This window comes from Trichosurus vulpecula, chromosome 7 (assembly GCF_011100635.1).
Source record: "Trichosurus vulpecula isolate mTriVul1 chromosome 7, mTriVul1.pri, whole genome shotgun sequence".
NCBI lineage: Eukaryota > Metazoa > Chordata > Mammalia > Diprotodontia > Phalangeridae > Trichosurus > Trichosurus vulpecula.
In genome coordinates, this window is record NC_050579.1 from 264,907,296 (window position 1) to 264,927,190 (window position 19,895).

The following is a 19,895-nucleotide window of genomic DNA, read 5'->3' on the forward strand; positions in this document are numbered from 1 at the left end:
CTTCCTCCTATTTGTGCTTCCTCTCCTTTCAGCTCTTCCCATCTCACCAGTATTTTGCATTTGTCTACCACCTCCCCTGATCTTCCCTCCCTTCTGTCATATCCCGCCTCACCCCCTTTACTTTATCTCTTCTCCTCCTACTTTCCTATAAGGTAAGATAGATTTGCATATTCATCTGAGTGTGTATGTGATTCACTCTTTGAGCCAATACTGATGAGAATAAGGTTTCAGCAATGCTCATTGTCCCCCTTCAATCTTCCACTTCATTGTAGAAGGTCTTTCTTGCCTCTTCATGTGAGATAATTTACCTTATTCTACCTCTCTCTTCCTTCTGCATCCATTGTACTCTTCTTTCTCATCTCTTTTTTTATGTCATTCCCTCAAATTTGCATTTTGCCCATAACCTCTTTGTATATTTCTTCTATCTGTACTATTAGTGATACAATTTTCAAGAGTTATAAGCATGATCTTCCCCTGTAGGGATGTAAACAGTTTAGCTGTTAGGTGGAGCCATGATGGCAGAGTAAAAGCAGAGACTTGCTTCAACTCTCTCCCAAACTACTCCGGATACCTGTAAAAATGACTCTATACAAATTCTAGAGTAGCAGAACTCACAAAATGACAGAGTGAAGTAAAATTTACAGCCCTAGACAACCAGGAAGGTTGACAGGAAAGTTCTGTTGCACCAGCCTGAGAGAAGAGTGCAGTCCATCATGGGCCACGCTGGCACAGACTGGGTCCTAGCAAAGCTGGAGCAACCCTCAGAGAATTCAATCATTGGCAGTTGTGGCAATTTTCAGACTTCTCAAGCCATAAACACCAAAGAAAACTTAGAAGGTCAGTAGGAAAGATATGTCAGACATGGATGAGAGAGGAGCATTGTCCAGCCCCAGCCCCAAGGTGGTAACTGTGGCAGAGGCTACTCCTGGAATTCTCAGCCCACATACAGTGGGGAGGTGGGGGGGGGGGTGTCATGAAGCTAATCAGAGGAAGATTGCAGAGATCTCTTTGCTGGCACTGGGGCAAGATTCCTTTGCTTTGCCTATGCCTGGATGTGGGCCACAGTGCTGGGTGGCAGTTCTGAGGCAAGGAGGAGCACTGGCATAGCAGACCTTCTAGCTGCAGTGAAGAAGGAATCCTCCTCACAGTTTCAAGGTAGAAAAGAGTACTTATGGTCACTCACAGTGAAGAGCATAGTCCAGGAGAGGAGTAAACACTTCTCCTTTGATTATACCACCTTGGAACAACTAAAAATTTACAGGTCACTAGAAATATCTCCGAAAATAGTTGCACAAAACTCCTGAAGCTTGGGACAGTACTCCTTCCACACTGGAAGAAGAGTCCTACCTTGACGAAGAGCTAAAAAGTAAAGTAATTGGCTGGGAAAATGAGCAAACAACAGGTAAAAAATGAGACTATAGAATCTCAGTTTTGTGAAGATCAAAACATACAACCAGAAGAAGAAAACATAGTCAAACCTCCTATACCCAAAGCCTCCAAAAAAAATATGAATTGGTCTCAGGCCATGGAAGAGCTCAAAAAAGATTTGGAAAAGCAAGTAAGAGTAGTGGAGGAAAGATTGGGAAGAGAAATGAGAGTGATGCAAGATAATCATGAAAAACTAGTCAACTGCTTGCTAAAGGAGACCCCAAAAATACTGAAGAAAATAACACCTTAAAATAGACTAACCCTAACAGCAAAAGAGCTCCAAAAAGGCAATGAGGAGAAAAATGCCTTAAAAAGCACAATGGTCCAACTGGAAAAGGAGGTCCAAAAGCTTACTGAAGAAAACAATTCCTTAAACATTAAAATGGAGGAAATGGAAGCTAATGACCTTATGAGGAACCAAGAAGCAATAAAACAAATCCGAAGAAATGAAAAACTAGAAGACAATGTGAAATACCTCATTAGAAAAACAACTGACATGGAAAACAGATCCAAGAGAGATAATTTAAAAATTATTGGAGTACCTGAAAGCAATGATCAAAAAAAGAGCCTAGACATCATCTTTCAAGAAATTATCAAGGAAAACTGACATGTTATTCTAGAACTAGAGGGGAAAATAGATATTAAAAGAATCCACCAATCACCTCCTGAAAGAGATCCCAAAAGGAAAACTCCTAGTATATTGTAGCCAAATTCCAGAATTCCCAGGGCAAGGAGAAAATATTGCAAGCAGCCAGAAAGAAACAATTCAGGTATTGTGGAAACACGATCAGGATAACACAAGATTTAGCCGCTTCTACTTTAAGGAATCAGAGGGCTTAGAATATGAGATTCCAGTGGTCAAAGGAGATAGAATTAAAACCAAGAATCACCTACCCAGAAAAACTGAGTGTAATACTTCAGGGGGAAAGATAGACATTCAGTGAAATACAAGTGTAAAAATGGCATGCCAGGCAGCTGGAGAAAAAAAGGATAAAATGGAAGGATAAAGAGATATAAGATGGCACATTTAAGCACATACTATGTGACCATCACCGTTCTGGGTACTAAAGTTGTGAACTCTGAAAACAGAAATCTTTCTGGTATCACTCCATTATCTAGGAAAAGAATCCACTTCATTAAATATTTGTTGAGTTGTGAGAAAGAAAAGAGAAGTCATGAACATTGCTCTAAATAGGGAGTGCATAAAAAGTAGGGAAAGACAAAGTTGGAGAAAATAAAATCTAAATCTACAGTTAAAAGAAAATTATAGATTTAGGAGTAACATTGGAAAGAAGCTTATGTTAAACATGAGGTATCATTCTAGTTCTCAAGATTTTCAGGGATTTTATAAAATGACCTCTCCGTCCCAAACTGGCATCTATTGAAGGCTTACTCTAAGAGATCCCAGACACTCTCTGTTTCTGATCATTTCCTGCCTATCCTTCCCAAAGGAAGCCATAAGTGAAATAGCAAGAAGTTAGAGTAGGAAAAAAAACTGGGTCATCTGTTCTTTACCATGCCTTGAATTGAAGAATTGCTGGACTGAAAGGAATCAGTCCTTGAAACATTATTGTAAAGGGACAAACTCACAGAAAAAAAAAATGAACAGAACAAATAATGTCAATTTCAGAGGATATTTCATCATGCTGCATTTCTCTGACCAGCCTTAGCTAAGGAAGGTACTATCTTGCTTCATCCTGATTTTTTATTGCTTGACCATTGTGGCCAAGATGACCATCATCCTGATTTCCTGCCTTGAACCCAGACTCCATACTCCCATGTATTTCTTTTTACTACAGTTCTATTTCACCACCAGCTGAATTCATTAGATGTTAGTCTATCTTTGAGGGCCAGAGAAGACAGTCATTTACATTGCTTGTAATGTTCAGCTATGGTTTCTTGTGGTTTGGGGCCACTAGTGATTCTTGTTATTATGGCAATGGATCATTCTGTGACAATCTGTTGACCACTAAATTATATCTCCATAATGTACCCTGACTTCTGACTGCAGCTGTAATTCTAACAATTTCAGAAATGTATGTATAAATAAATCAATGCACACAGATAAACCAGCTAATTTACATACATATATTTACATACACACATATATATAATCATATACATATGAATGAATAAAGATCTAAATATATGTGTACATATATACACCTATATAATATAGACACAGACATATATATGTGTATACACACACACACACACATATATTTATCACAATGTAGAGACATTGAAAACAGAAACCATTATGTTTACAGGAACCATAGAAAATGAAATTAAAGCAATACTATACAAATAAGTGACAAACATGGAATTTAAATTGATTAAGAAAGTTAGCTTAGTAGCAAGAAATTAATAAAAATAAAACACTTTTATATTCACTAAATCAGCTGCTATTGGAGAATTGAGATTTATGGTATCTTCTGAATGTGAATATTAAAAATTTTTTTATATATATATATATGTATATATATATATATATATATATATATATATATATCAGCATGACGTGGGGCCTTTACACACTAGATAGTGTTCTAGGGCTCAAAGAATTTGTATAAAATATGTTTAAAACAGAAATATTAAGTACATTCTTTTTAGACTACAACATAATAAAAACAGTAATTAGGGGATGCTTTTGACCAACAATCCTTGTCACAAATTGAACTAAAACACAAAGATTATCATCACTGTCATTATTTCAAGTATAATGAAAATTCTTTCACTGATGATGTCATTCTTGATGTCCCCATCAGCATAAAAAAGAATTCACAGTTTTCAATCCAGAAAACTACCGAAGATTTCAGGAGATCTGTCGCTCACAGATAACATCATTTGTAAAATGAGGATAAATAATCACATTAACTCCCAGTGTTCTTGCAAGGAAAACTGAGATAATATTTGTAAAGGAATAGATAGCTAGATAGAAGTGTATAGTAGCTATTATGTATTATTATGTACTATATATGCTGTATATATGATATTAGTAATTATTTAATTTGTAATACAACCTTTTGTAGTAAGAGTTAATGTGGTTCCTCAGAGAAGTACAAAATCATTTGGGAAGTTTCACTATCTGTGGTAAATATGTCAGCCTCTCTTGAATTTTTGGCTTTAGATAGAACATGGAAACTTATTAACTCTGTGAGGAATATGTGTGAGAATCATGAAAGCCTTTGAGAAATATATCCTGAGATAAAAGTTATTAGGACATTGGATATTGGATTTTTGCATGGTTGTGTAATTTTTATGAAATAATGTGTAGATTGTGTAAATTGATGCATTTTAAAATTAGGTTGGGGGGGCGATTCTGGGGAAATGGCAAAATAGGTCAGAACATTCCAAGCTTTCCATATTTCTTCCACAAGCAGGACAAAATAGTACCTCAGGGTGAATGTAGAACAGCAGAAATAAATAAGAGTTGGGGCAAAGCAGTAGTCCTCCTGGGACAACAGGAGAAGACTTGAGGAAAAACCCCAAGAAAAAGATTCAGCCTGAGTGAAGTGCAAGCCCCTGCAGGCTATCTCCACTGAAGCAATAAACAATAAGCCTTAGGGGCAGCTGGGTTGGAAGGTAGTCTCAGCCTCAACCACTGAAATTCTCAATCCCACAGATACTGTGGGGGGTGAGGGAGGTAGGGGTCAGACATCTGAGAAGAGAAAGATTGAAGGACTATCTGCTGCTAAGAGATACCAGGCCCAGCTACCTGTCAAGATGGGATCATTGCATGCTTCAGCTGAAGGCAAGAAGGAACCAGCACTCGCCCAGTGAATACAGAAGCAGTAGCACTGGATGCTGCTGGCTCTGGATACTTACAGGAGAGCTGAATTCTTGAATTTGGTTCTACACCAGAGAGGAGAACCGAAGGTTATAGATCCTGAAGGGTCTTCAGAGAGCAAAAGCTTTTCCAGCATAGTGTGCCTGGGGGCCCTAGTTGTGACTTGGAAGGAGAAAGTAGTTGCAAGGTTGGGTCCTGGACAAAGACTCAAGGCTCAAAAAAGTAACAATAAGAAAGACTTGAGGCCAGAGGCACCATCCCCCATATCCTAGAACTAGAGGTGATTATAATAATAAGTTGCTAAAAACAAACAAAATAAAAATGAGAAAGCAAAAGAGAAAGAATCCAACCATAGACAGCTACTATGGGAATAGGGAAGACTAGGGTTCATTTTCAGAGGAGGATACTGTAGCCAAAAAAAAAACCCTCTCCTACACTCAAAGAATAATATTAAATGGCCATGTGCCCAAAAGTAGTTCTTAGAAGACCTTAAAAAGGACTTTAAAAATCCAGTAAGAGTCTGGAAAAAGGAGTAAGAACAACCCAAGAAAAACCAGGGAAATGTTTGGTGAGAAATACAGGAAGAGAATCTTTAAAAGGGTATGGAATAGGGAAGTAGTGATTAGAAGTAAACTATACTCTGGATAGAGCAAAAAGAGAGGCTGAGGAGGATAATAGTGAAAAAAAAATAGGATGAAGGAAAATAAACAAATGGTAATTATAACATTTAATGTGAATGGAATGAATTCACCCATAAAATGGAGAGAATGGATTAAAAAGCAGAATCTGAGAACATACTGTTTACAAGAAACACATTTAAAAATGAGAGATACACAGAGTTGAAACAAATGGCCACAGTAGAATCTATTATGCAAGGTAAATGTATTAGCCAATGCAAAAAAAAGCAGGGTGGCCATCATGACAGCAGACAGTTCGAGCTAAAATCAATTGAACTAAAAGAGATAAATAGGTAAACTACATTATGATAAAAGGTACCATAGATAACAAAGAATATCAATACTAAGCATATGCATGAAGTACTATAGGATCCAAATTTTTAAAAGTTAAATGAATTACAGGTGAAAATAGATAGTACTACTATAAAAGTGGATGATTTTAATCTTACCCTCTCAGAAGTAGGCACATCTAACCCAAATTAAATAAGAAAGAAGTTAAGAAAGTGAATGGAATTTTATATAAGCCGTATATGGTACATATCTGAAGAGAATTCAGCAGAAATAGAAAGGAATATATCTCTTTCTCAGGAGTAGATGGTACCCTTAAAAATATTGATCATATATTAGGGCACAAAAATTTTATACTAAAAGCATAAAAGTAGAAATATTAAACATTTCCTTTACAGACTAAAATGCAATAAAAATATATTGAATAAGGGACCATGAAAACAGAAGAAAAAAACAATTGGAAACTAAATAACCTAATTTTTTTAAAAAATGTGTGAGTTAAAGAAGCAATAATACAAACAATCATTGATTTCCTCAAAGAAAATTACAATAATGAAACAACATATCAAAACCTATGGTATACAGCCAAAGCAGTAATCAGAGGAAAATTTAAATCTCTAAGCATTTATATCAATTAAAAAGATAAAGAACAGACCAATGAGCTGGGTATGCAATAAAAAAAAATAACTAGAAAAAGAACAAATTAAAAATCCCTAATTAAACATTAAATTGCAAATCCTAAAAATATTTAAAGGTGAAATGAACAAAAGTGAGTGTAAGAAAACCCTTGAATTAATAAAGAAAACTAGGTGCTAGTGTTCTGAAAAAAACCAACAGAATAAATAAACCACTGGCTAATATGATTTAAAAAGGGAAGAAACCAAATTACTAGTATCAAAATGAAAAGCATAAATACACCACTATAGAAGATGAAATCAAAACAGTTATAAGGCATTATTTTGCCCAATTATATGCAAATAAATTTAATATTTTAAATGAAATGGAAGAATATTTACAAAAATACACACTATCCAGGTTAGCAAGAGAAGAAACAGAATAGCTAAGTAAGCCTATTTTAGAAAAAGAAATTGAGCAGGCCATAAATGAGCTATAAAGATAAAAGCACTAGGATCAAATAGATTTACAAGTGATTTTTGTCAAACATTTAAAGATCAACTAATTGCAATATTAAATAATTTTTTAAAAATTAGGTAAAGAAGGGATCCTACCAAACTTGTTTTATGAAACAAATATGACACTGATACCTAAACCAGGAAAAGTAAAAACAAAGAAAGAAAATTATAGGCCAATTTCATTAATTGATATGGATGCTAAAATCCTAAATAAAACACTAGCTAAAAGATTACAAAAGTATATCCCAAAGATTATACATTATGACAAAGAGGCATTCCTACTAGGAATGCAGGGATGTTTTAATGTAAGGAAAACTACTATCATAATTGATTATATCAATAATAAAAGTAACAAAAATCATATGATAATATGAATAGATGCAGAAAAAGCATTTGATAAGGTACAACACTCATTTCTATTAAAAACACTTGAAATTATAGGCATAAATGGACTTTTCCTCAATTGATAAGAAGCATTTACCTAAAACCATTAGTAAGCCTAATTTGTAATGGGAAAAGCTAGAAGCCTTCCCAGTATAAAACAAGGATGCCAACTGTCACCAATGTTATTCAATATTGTATTAGAAAACCTAGCTATATTGTTTGGAGGTCTTCTATTTCAATAAAGGATCTTCCCTTCTCCTTCATCCCAAAAGTTTATACTATATTGCTTGGTGAGTTAATTTTTCTTGTAAGCCTATATTTTTGTCCTTTGAAATATTTATTCCTAACTCTCCCTTCCTTTCAGTGGTGGCTGCTAACTTTTGTGTGATACTGACTGTGGCTCCTCGGTACTTAAATTCTTTCTTTCTGACTGCTTACACTAACATTGTTTCCTTAATCTAAAAACTTTGTATTATGGCTAAAATGTTTCTGGGAGCTATTACTTTTGGATTTTTTTAAAGTAGGTAACTGGCAGATGCATTCTCCTCTCACTTTACCCTTTGGTTCTAAGAGATCTATACAGTTTAATTTTGAAATGTGATTTTTTTGGCTTTTTTCATTGTTGTGGATTTCAGCTAGGTTCTTAAATCACTCCTCAATGTTTTCTAGAACAATTGTTTTGACAGGACTGTTCACTTTCCTTTGCTCTGGGAGTCCTGCCCTAGTCTTTGCTTCTGGCTTCAAATTGAACTGGGGTCTGAAACTAACCCCTTTTCCACTCCACTTCAGGAATCACAGACACCCAGATGTTCTCTCGCTTCTGTACTTGCACAGTTTAGGGCCTGTGACCACTCTTTGCTCTAGAATGTCATTCCTAGGTTCAAGTTCCCTTATCAGTCAATCCTAGATCCATAAATCACTAGGCTGTACTGAGAGATAGAGCTGCTAGTTGGACCATGCTTCTGCTCCCTACACAAAGTCAGACTGCCACTCCCCCACCCTATGGGTTTGGAAACTCTTCTCACCCTTGTGAACAGTTTTAGACTGACCCTGATTCACTTCCTGGTCTTGAAGCCTTCATGGCTGATCCTGGTGGCAATCCTTCCCACTCTTGAACTCCTATAGCAATTTGTGTTTATTTGATTTTTAAAATTTCCCTTGAATTATTTACATATGTTGCCTATTTCTCTTATTATCCTATAGTTCTTTTGAGGGAATAGACTATTTTATTATTCTTTCTCTATATTACTAATATAATAACCCATACATAATAATAATTCAATGAATAATAATTAGTAATTTTAATAAATAATAAGAAGCAATAAATAAATAGTGAATGAATGAAAAACTGTATAAACTAGCAAAAAACCCTAAAAGACAGTATAATATATAGCAAAAGGCATGTCTCTGAATTCAATAAACTTCAACAATTCCCTTTTACCTCTGACATAATCGTATACTCCATTGTTTGCTATTTAAAGATCTCCTTGAGTTGGCCACTCTTTTTGACTTTTATAGTCAATCTACACATCAATACCCTTTACACCCTCTATGACTTATCTATATTTGGCTTGTTTGCTAATTTTGACTCCACAATGCTTTCACAACTGTCCACCAGTTTTAGAAGATCCTTTCCTTACTTTTACCTTATGCAACCCTTTAAGATTTAGCTTGTGTCACCTTGTGCAGGCTTTTCCTGGTTCCCCAGTGCTAATGTTTTCCTTTAGGTTACCTATTATTGGATTTTAATATGTCTTATATTTATATATGTATATGTTATTTCTGTCTTCAAAACTTAACATCACTGAGTGCAGGAATCATTTCTAATCTATTTTTATATTCCTAGTGCTTTCTACAGTGTAGATAATAACACTTAAAATGTTTGTTGGTGGATGAATAGATAGATTTAGAATCAGGAAATCTGGGATTGAATACTAATTCTGAAAGTTTCCGGTTGTGTGATTATGGGCATGGCACTTTTCTAGGGGGACTCTCAATTTCTTCACATGCAAATTGCCAAAAACTTACTTGTTCTATCTTTTTCACAGGGTTGTAGTGAGAAAAGGTTCTTGAAAACCTCTAAGCACAACATAAATATAAGCTAATATTATTACTTTTACAACCATGGGGTCACTGAGTTTCTTTTTTTTTAGAATCTCCTTTTCATTTTTTTCTTGTCCACCTCACAAAGCGAAAACTGTTTTGCTAAGAAGAATCTGATAAGAAAGGAACAATAACTGAAGATATGGGAAATTAAGGTGTATTACTTTCCATGCTCCTTAAAAGGAGGGCAGTTGATGTTGTATTGTTGGAAAGGTAAGCATGTTAGTGGTAGAAAATAAGGAGCGTGATATTCCTGAAGAATATCCTACTGTTTAGGGTTCTGAAATTGATGAGGGAAAATGGAGCATGTAGGAAATGAGGAATCAAGAAAAAACAAACTCAGGAGACACAATCCCTCAGGATATTGTCTCCTGTTTATGCATAGGTAAACATCCTTTTCAAGTTATCCAGTCAGGATTTTCTGACATCCCAGAGACCCTTTTACTTAAGTCTCCTGTGCTCTTGAGGTGTATTACTCTTACAGAGGCAGGTAGCATATCCGTAAGATGGATAAGAAGTTTCTTATTGATTATTGAAAACTCATTATATTATATTATTGATTATTCTATAGTCACTAAGCTCTTCCACTGCCTTTGAAACTTTGTAATACTTGCCAAATTTGAGAACGTTTATAATTCCTGGATTTGAAAATGTGAAGAGGTAAGATAATTTTGTAGATATCTCATATTTTGTACTTCACAGTTCAATACTCAGCTGATTGTTAGATTAGAAGGCATTGCTGAATGATAACCCAATGTTTTGGCTCATAGGTGGGAGGGAAAGCATTTTATGTATTCCTACCTTGGATTCACCCTTTGTTTCATACTGTTGTCTTTAGAACTGTATGAGTTTCATCTTTCAAGCCTGACCCTAAAGAGAGTTTTATTTTTTTCCAACTGAAACTGTGTAGGGGAAGCTTTTCATCTCTTTTGTGGAAGGTAGTTTAATACATTTGTTGTGAAGCAATAAAAGTCTTTTCCACAATGCTCAATGCTGGTTCACTCTACAATCTGTGGATGATTGAGTTATTAATAGAATTTTCACATGCTTTCTATTAACCTAAGAGTGTCAAAACAAAAGGACAAATTGTTTGTTCAAGGACCATCCTGTTTAAAAGTCCATATATTGTTAATCAATATCTAAGTCCCTTTTACAACACTTGGACCTATGATTATGTAAGTCCCCCCTTCCACTTCCTTCTGTTTTCCCTTTGGTTTACCCTGGCCTGTGGTTCTTATCTACTTCATCCATCACCCTCAACCCATTACACTTCTTGCTTGAAATTCCTTCAGTGCCCATGCCTCATCTTAATGGCTATTTTTTTCTATTAGTGTATCCTACTATGACAATGCCCATTTCTGTTTTACCCTGAAAATTAGGAAAAATTCACATCTCAATCTCTTGATATCTATGTGTATAGAGCCACAAATGCATTTATACATAAGTATTCTTCTGTGTTCATTTCTTCATGAAGAAAGAGAATGATGCTTTTTTTAAATAGTCTGGTCTTTAATATTCAGATTGTGTCTGCATTTTGAGCTTATTGTAAAATGTATTGTTAGTGGAAGATGTTGGTCTAAGATTAATTTCTGCCAAACTTCACCCCAGTTTGTCTAGCAATGTTTGTTCAAAAAGGTTCTTCTTCAAGCAATTCATGTTGTCAGCCTTATCTAATATTGATTATTAAGTTTGAGCAGTTCTGATTCTTCCTTATCTAATCTATTGTACTAATATACTCTTCTTTTTCTGAAACTGTCATCAGTCAATTTTGATTTTTTAGTATGACTAGAAATCTGGAAGAGTTATTTCCCAAATTATGATTTTCAATACTCTGTCCTCTTTGTCTCTTTCATGCTTTTACACAGTCAGTGTCCTTTGTTTATGATGGTGTACTTACATGAAGGAGTAAATTTTGTGAGGAAAGGAAAGGAGGGTGTTGCAGGTTCCACCAAAGACTTCTGGAAAGGCTATAGCCTTGGGTTTTACAGAGTCAGAAGAGGCTGTAGGACCTCAATAGACTGGAAGATTTTATTTCTTGAAAATTTTTCTAATAAGCCTGATTACTCCTTAGAACACTTCCTCCCTTCATGTATGAAAGTAGTCAGTGAGCATTTGCAGAGTTTTGTAGTTGTTGTTGTTGCAAAGGAATTTATATACATTTGGTTCTCACATTCTTAATATGAGATGGTCAAAATACTTTTGAAAGCATTCTGCAGTCAGTCCAAGTTAGCTCTGTTTATAGAGAACTGAAGAATAGACAATAAAAATTGGTGTATAGCCCTAAAGAGGGTTAGGGTTAGGGTTAGCAATTGAATGCAAAACATTAGAGTACGGAAGAGGGGAGTACAGGACTCTTGTTTAAGAACAAAAATATTGGAGGAAATTATTTTGCAATGGAAAAAGGACTTCAACTTGCAATATAAGACTTGATAACTCCTCTTCATTTGTCTGGATATTCAGCTTTATACCATTCAATTCACTTAGGAAACTGATGATAGTCTCTCAGGAATCTTTTTAATAGTTCTCCTTATGAAAAGCATCAGGTTTATTCTATGTAAAATAAGGTAGCTGAATTCTGTTTGTGCTCACTTAAATAATCTTAGGAATTAATCTTTTCAAAATATATTTCATCAGCTGATAATTAATTGGGAGCATACTGGTGAAGTTTTAAGTGATGCTACTAGAGCATCTATCTCCTCAGGATTACCCCTAGAGCTCTAAAGAAAAAAAGCAAAACAGCAGAACAAAGATGGCAGAGTAAAAGCAGAGATTTGCTTGAGTTCTCCCCCAAGCCCCTCAAAATTCGTGAAAAATGACTCTAAGCAAATTCTAAAGAAGCAGAAGCCACAAGATGACAGACCGAAACAAATTTCCAGCCCAAGAAATTGGGGTATTGAGTAGCGGATCAAAGGGGATTTATTTGCTTACTGTGAGACAAGATTCTCTTCCTTTGCCACCTTGGGATCTGTGTCCCAGTCCTTGGTGGCAGTCCTGAGGGGCAAAGGAACACTGGCATTGCAAAGCTTGTGGCAGCTGTGAAGGAAGAATCCTCCTCGCAGTTCCAAGGCAGAAAAGAGTGCTTGTGATTGCTCACAGACCAGAGCACAGGCCTGGAGAGAAGCAAACACCTCTTCTTTGATAATACCATCTTGGAAGAACTGAAAATTTACAGATCCCTAAAACCATCTCTGAAAACAGCTGCACAAAACTATCGAAGCTTGGAGCAGTAACCCTCCCCTGAACAAAGAACTCAAAAGTGAAGTCATTCGCTGGGGAAATGATCAAACAGCAGAAAAAAATCAGGCTATAGAATCTCACTTTCTTGATGACAAGATCCTTACTTCCTTGCAGACAAGGAAGATAAAAATGTACAAGCAGAAGAAGACAACAAAGCCAAAGCCTCCAAGAAAAATACGAATTGGTCTCAGGCCATGGAAGAGCTCAAAAAGGATTTTGAAAATCAAGTAAGAGAAGTAGAGGAAAAAATTGGGAAGAGAAATGAGAGTGATGCAAGACAATCATGAAAAACTAGTCATCAGCTTGTTAAAAGACACCCAAAAAATACTGAAGAAAATAACACCTTAAAAAATTGACTAATTCAAATGGCAAAAAAGGTCCAAAAAACCAATGAGAATAAGAATGTCTTGAAAGGCAGAATTAGCCAAATGGAAAAGGAGGTCCAAAAGACTACTGAAGAAAATAGTGCCTTAAAAATTAGAATGCAGAAAATGGAAGCTAATGACTTTACGAGAAATCAAGAAATCATAAAACAGAACCAAAAGAATGAAAAAAATAGAAGAAAATGTGAAATATCTCATTGGAAAAATAACTGACCTGGAAAATAGATTCAGAAGAGAGAATTTAAAATTTATTGGACTGCCTGAAAGACATGACCAAAAAAGGAGCCTAGACATCAGCTTTCAAGAAATTATCAAGGAAAACTGCCCTGATATTCTAGAACCAGAGGTTAAAGTAGAAATGGAAAGAATCCACTGATCACCTCCTGAAAGAGATCCCAAAAGGAAAACTCCTAGGAATATTGTAGCCAAATAACAGAGTCCCCAGGTCATAGAGAAAATATTGCAAGCAGCCAGAAAGAAACAATTCAAATATTATGGAAAAACAATCAGGATAACAAAAGATTTAGCAGCTTCTACCTTAAAGGATCAGAGAGCTTAGAATATGATATTCTGGAGGTCAAAGAAGTTAGGATTAAAACTAAGAATCTCCTACCCAGCAAAACTGAGTTTAATACTACAAGGGAAAAAAATGGATATTCAATGAAATAGATGACTTTGAAATATTCTTGATGAAAAGTCCAGAGGTGAATAGAACAAAGCACTTTCAAATATGTGACTCAAGAGAAACATGAAAAGGTAAACAGGAAAGAAAAATCACAAGGGACTTATTAAAGTTGAAATGTTTACATTCCTACATGGAAAGATGATATTTGTAACTCATGAGAACTTTCTCAGTATTAGAGTCATTGGAGCGAATATAGATAGATAGATAGATAGATAGATAGATAGATAGAGATGTATCTACATATATATATATATAGATAGATCTACATATATGTTTAGATATAAAGATATATGTATATAGAATGTGTGTGTATATATATATAATGTGTGTATGTGTATATATATGCATATATACACACATATGTATGTATGTATGTGTGTGTATATGTATCTATGGGGGGCAGGATGAGTTGAATATAAAGAGATATCTAAAAAATAAAATTAAGGGGTGAAAAAGGAATGTACTGGGAGAAGGAGAAAGGGTGAGTAGAAGGGAATAAATAATCTCACATTAAAGAACAACGAAAAACCTTTTATAGTGAAAGGGAAGAGAAGGGAGATGAGAGGGAATGAGTGAACCTTACTCCCATCAGATTTGGCTGAAGGAGGGAATAACATACACATTCAATTTTGTATTTCCCTACAGGAAAGTAATATGGGGGAATGATTGGAAAGAGGGCAAATAGGGGTAGGGGTAATCAGAAGCAAGCAATTTTGAGGTGGGACAAGGTCAAAGGAATAGAATAAATGGGGGGCAGGATAGGATGGAAGGAAATATAGTTAGTCTTTCACAACATGACTATTTTGGAAGTGTTTTGCATGACTACACATGTATACCTTACATGAAATTGCTTGCCTTCTCATTGATGGTGAGTGAGGAGGGAGGAGAGGAAGGAATGTGAAACTCAAAGCTTTCAAAACAAATGTCAAAAATTATTTTTACATGCAACTTGGAAATAAGATCTACAGGCAACAGGATATAGAAATCTATCCAGTCCTACAGGAAAATAGAAAGTAAGACAATAAGAGAAGGGGGTGAGAGAAGGGAGGGTAGATTGGAGAAAGGGGTAATCAGATTGCATGCCTTCTTCAGGTGGGGGGAGGGGAGAAATGGGGAGAATATTTGGAACTCAAAATCTTGTGGAAGTGAATGTTGAAAACTTAAAATAATTACATTTTTAAAAACCATGATCAAAAAGAAAAAAAAAACACCAGACTTGGTAGAATTTTAGACACATTTGATCAAATATTTAAGAAACAATTAATAGGCATGTTCCATAAAGTATTATCCCATATTTAAAGTGCTCCAAATTCCTTTTGTTAGAGTTGTGATATGGCCTTGATATCTAACACAGGAATGGGGGGGGGGGGGAAGAGAATTATATACCAAAATAAGGAATGAACATGAATGGAAAAAATAGAAAGCCCTTCAGAAATACTACAACACTAGTTCTAAAAAAATATTCATTTTAACCATATTGGATTCATATCAGATATGTCAGAATGTAAATTTCAGCATTAGGAAAATAATTTACATAACTACTCAATTTTAACCCTAACCCCAAAATCAATTTGCATCATGCAAATAGTAGATGTTTTCCTAATAAATACAAGTATAAAGCAATGATGCACTATACCCAACCTATTATATGATAGAATTTTAGAAATGCTACTTGACAAAAGCAGGAAATTAAAAATAAAAATAAACATTATCAGAGAAGAGATGACATTCCCATTTGCAAATGACATGACAGTTTTTTTTTTAAGTTTTAAATGGAGAATTTATTAGCCAGCAACCATTCGGGGTTCCAGCCAAATCAAATGGCCCCGAATTGGGGTGAAGAAGTAGTTTATACAGAAAATATAGGGTACAGTGGTTAATTATCTCTTGGACTTTACAGGCCAGGTCACAGGGTGGTGGGTGGTCCCAGGGAACAGGAACAAAGGTCCTGACAGATTAAAAGATTCTGACAGGTTATAGTTAAGTGGGATAATCTTATTGACATTCCTTGATGGAGTCATGGAGCCCCAGGGACATTTGCTAAATGCCAAAAGCTCTGAGTCCATTCTTTGTTATGCAAACTGGGATTTTCTCAGGGGTCTCCTTAGCAATAACTGATTTTTTCAGTACCACATTCCCCACTTCTCTTTATGGAGCTATTCAAACCTTTGAAAGAGGAATGACCTGATGGGGCATAGCAATAAACATGACAGTTTTTTTTTAGAAAAGCCCAAAGTATCAGCAAAGAGAATAAGTGAGACAAGTAGTTGCGTTGGTAATTAAATGGGATACATAATAATCCCTTAAATCATTAGCATTTCTATGTAATAAAAATAAAATAATAGAAAACAATAGAAGCAAAGTATAAAACAATAGAAAGGGGCCCTCATTGAAAAACAATCATGTAATGCGTAAAATACCTAGGAGTCAACCTACCAAGAGATATCAAGATTTTTGGAAATACAGTTACAAAATACTCTTTAAAGAAATAGTATCTGAAATACTTGGAGGGAATTTTATTGCTCCTCGTTCAGCCATACCAACATAATAAAATAATTACACTAAGTAAACTTATCTATAGATTTAATGTTTTCAAAACTGAACTAACAAGGAGTTACATTCTCTAGAACTAGACAGAATAATAATATAATTCATTTTCAGGAGCAGAGTGTCCAGGATAAAAATTAGGAATGAAGATGGTCTCACATTTCCAGACCTAAAATTATACCATAAAGTATAATACACACACACACACACACACACACACACACACACACACGTATATATATATATATATATATATATATACATATATATATATATATATATATGTATATAAAATAAGACATAGTATAACATAATCAAAACTATTTGGTGCCAGCTAAAAAATGTAGAAAAATGATCAGTGGACCAGGGAAGATAGTATAGAATTAGAGACAACTGAACTCAATAACCAACTGTTGGATAAACCTGAGAACATAAACTACTTTATGAAGAAACCTATTTATCAAAAACTACTTGGAACATTTACATAGAAAAATTTTTAATGTTTATGGGTATGGGAGTGGAAGAGGAGCAATATATTAGGTAATGGATACGAGATGACAGGAAATACATCAATAAAATGAAAGACAGTCTTGAGAGTGTTTAGCTGTCATGATGACTTATAAAGAGAGTTGGGTTGTTTAAAAAGAAAGTTTTTTTTCATCTTCAGATGTCATGCCCACAATAAAGATCCTTAATCCCCTGAATAGTAGCAGCAAAAATAGGCATGGTGTTGTGTTCTTCTTGACTGTGTATAAGGCCTTTACACCTATGTGGTGTTCTCAGTGACAAAGTGGCAGATCTAGAAGAAATGCCATTTACTTTACTTCTTTTAACTAGTCTTTAATATTGGACAATAATAGAACAAGTTAATGATATATTTTCTGTAGAATTGAAAGCTCAGTTATTTTAATTCTTTTCCCCTTTGCTTCTTATTTAATCAGTTTTTAAACATTATTTTACCATCACAATGTTTTCTCCATTAGCTATCCTCTTTTTATTTCTACTGTCAACATTCTTGTTTTAGACCTAATGAAACAGTAAGGCATTAATATCAACATAGATGATAATTGTCGAAATGGCTATGTAGTTCTGTATTGCAAAGTATATAAGACTCTCCACATAGAAGGTAGAAGTAAAACATTTATTCAGACACCAGAGAACAATATCCCATGCTCAGCTCCCACAGCCAGTCAGTCCACTTCATCATGACAGCAAGGAACCCAAAACATTCAATATGGAAAATCACAACATGGACCCTCAACATCCCAAAACTTCTCAGACCCACTGCTGAGGTCCTCCCCAAAACAAACTCACAGTACAGCTAAGTCAGCCTGTTCAGTTCTAACAATCAAGAGGGCAGTCCTTAGGAGCCTCCATTAGCCATATTGTCATTCTCTCCCTCTCTCTCTCTCTCTCTCTCTCTCTCTCTCTCTCTCTCTCTCAGCATTTTCTGTGACACAATTTCCTTTTCCTGTCAGGAAGCTCCTCCCACCATGTAACTTAGGCTTCCTATGATATAAGCAGATTACATGGCCTATTAGTGGGTGGGAAAGATCTTCAAATCTAAATCACTAATACACCTCACTTTTATTTTTCTTATTCTGTCTCCCAAGCACATGTGTTGTCTTCCCTATTAGAATGTGAGCTCCTTGAGAGCAGATAGAATAGATGATCATGGTAAGGGGATAAATTGTTGCTTTTCTGTTTATATCTTCAGTGCTTAGCACAGTGCTAGCACATAACAAGTTCTTAATAAATGATTCATTCACTCATTCATCTCACTCACTACAATCAGATCAATCCTCCCAAAGGTCCCCACCACTTCAAACAAAGATCAATTGCTCCCTATTACTTTGTGAAAAAGTCAAGACTTCTTAGCCCAGAATTCAAGTTCTTCTAGATCTTTGCCACCATATTTCTTTGCAGACATGTCTGCAACTTCCTTTCTTCATATATATTTTATTCCAGGATAATTGAATTTTAAAATATTTTCCAAATAAATTGGGTCTTTGTAATTTTGCATGTGATGTTCCTTCTGTTAGGAATGTGCCCAAAGCCCAAGCTGTGCTTGTTTAATTACTTCCAATTTCTCAATGCTGAGCTTGAGTGCTATGTCTGAACTCCCCAGCAAGAAATGATTATTTCTTACCACAGATACCTGACATTCTAATGAGTGAGACAACATGAAGACATTAGTATATATAACACTCATAAAAATAAGATACAAGGTAAGCTTGGATAGGAAAGCCTAGGCAGTTGGGCAGAAATAGCCTCATGTGTTTAAGTCTGGCTGGAAAACAAGGATTCTAAGAAACTACAATTACGAAGGAGCAAATTCTAGGCATGGAGAAGAGCAAAAATAAGAGATGGAGCATTCTCTAAGTAACAGGAAGTAGACTAATACTGTAGATGTTGTTGAAAGAAGTCATAAGGTCAGACAGGTAGCATTGTGTGTAAACTTGAAAGGACAATCCAAATGAATTCTTTTCTATAACCATTGGATCACTGGTGTCTTGCCTCTACAAATTTCTGAGTGCATTTCATGAGGTAAAGTCAATTTGGTAAACAAAAATTTCAAAATGGGAGAAACACCAATAGAAAATTGGAACCTAAGGTATGGACTAAGGGTGTGGACTAGAGACTAGTTGGTGATGTGAATTATAGCAGGGGCAAGAATGGTAAATTCCTCAGTCATTTGCTTCTATATAGGGTACTGAAATTGAGGAAAGAGAGTAGAACATGGAGGAAATAAAGGAACAAGAAGAGATAAACTCAAGAGAGGAGATCCCTAAGGATGTTCTTTCCTCTATATACATGGAGAAGCATCCCTTTAACTCTCCCAACCAGATTAGGTGGTACCCTGGAACTACTTTATTTAATTCTTTTAAGCTGTATTGCTTTTACTTTTAATTCTTTTAAGCTGTATTGCTTTTACTAAAGCACTAAGACCAGAGAGATGAAGCATTCCTCAGAATTGGGAGGACTGTAGGTTTTCTAAAAGCCAGAACCCTTACAACCATTGGCATACCTTTGGATTTGAGGACTTTTCCAATCCTTGCATTTGAAAATTAGATCAGAGAGGAGGAGGATGTAGGAAGTTCATATTTTCTAATTTTTCACTTTAAGACTTATCTGAGTGCTAGACCAAAACTCTGCTAATAAATCACTTGGTTCTAGTAGGAAGGGAGAATTTATCCCCTTACCATGATCATCTATTCTATCTAAGCACTAAGAACCTGA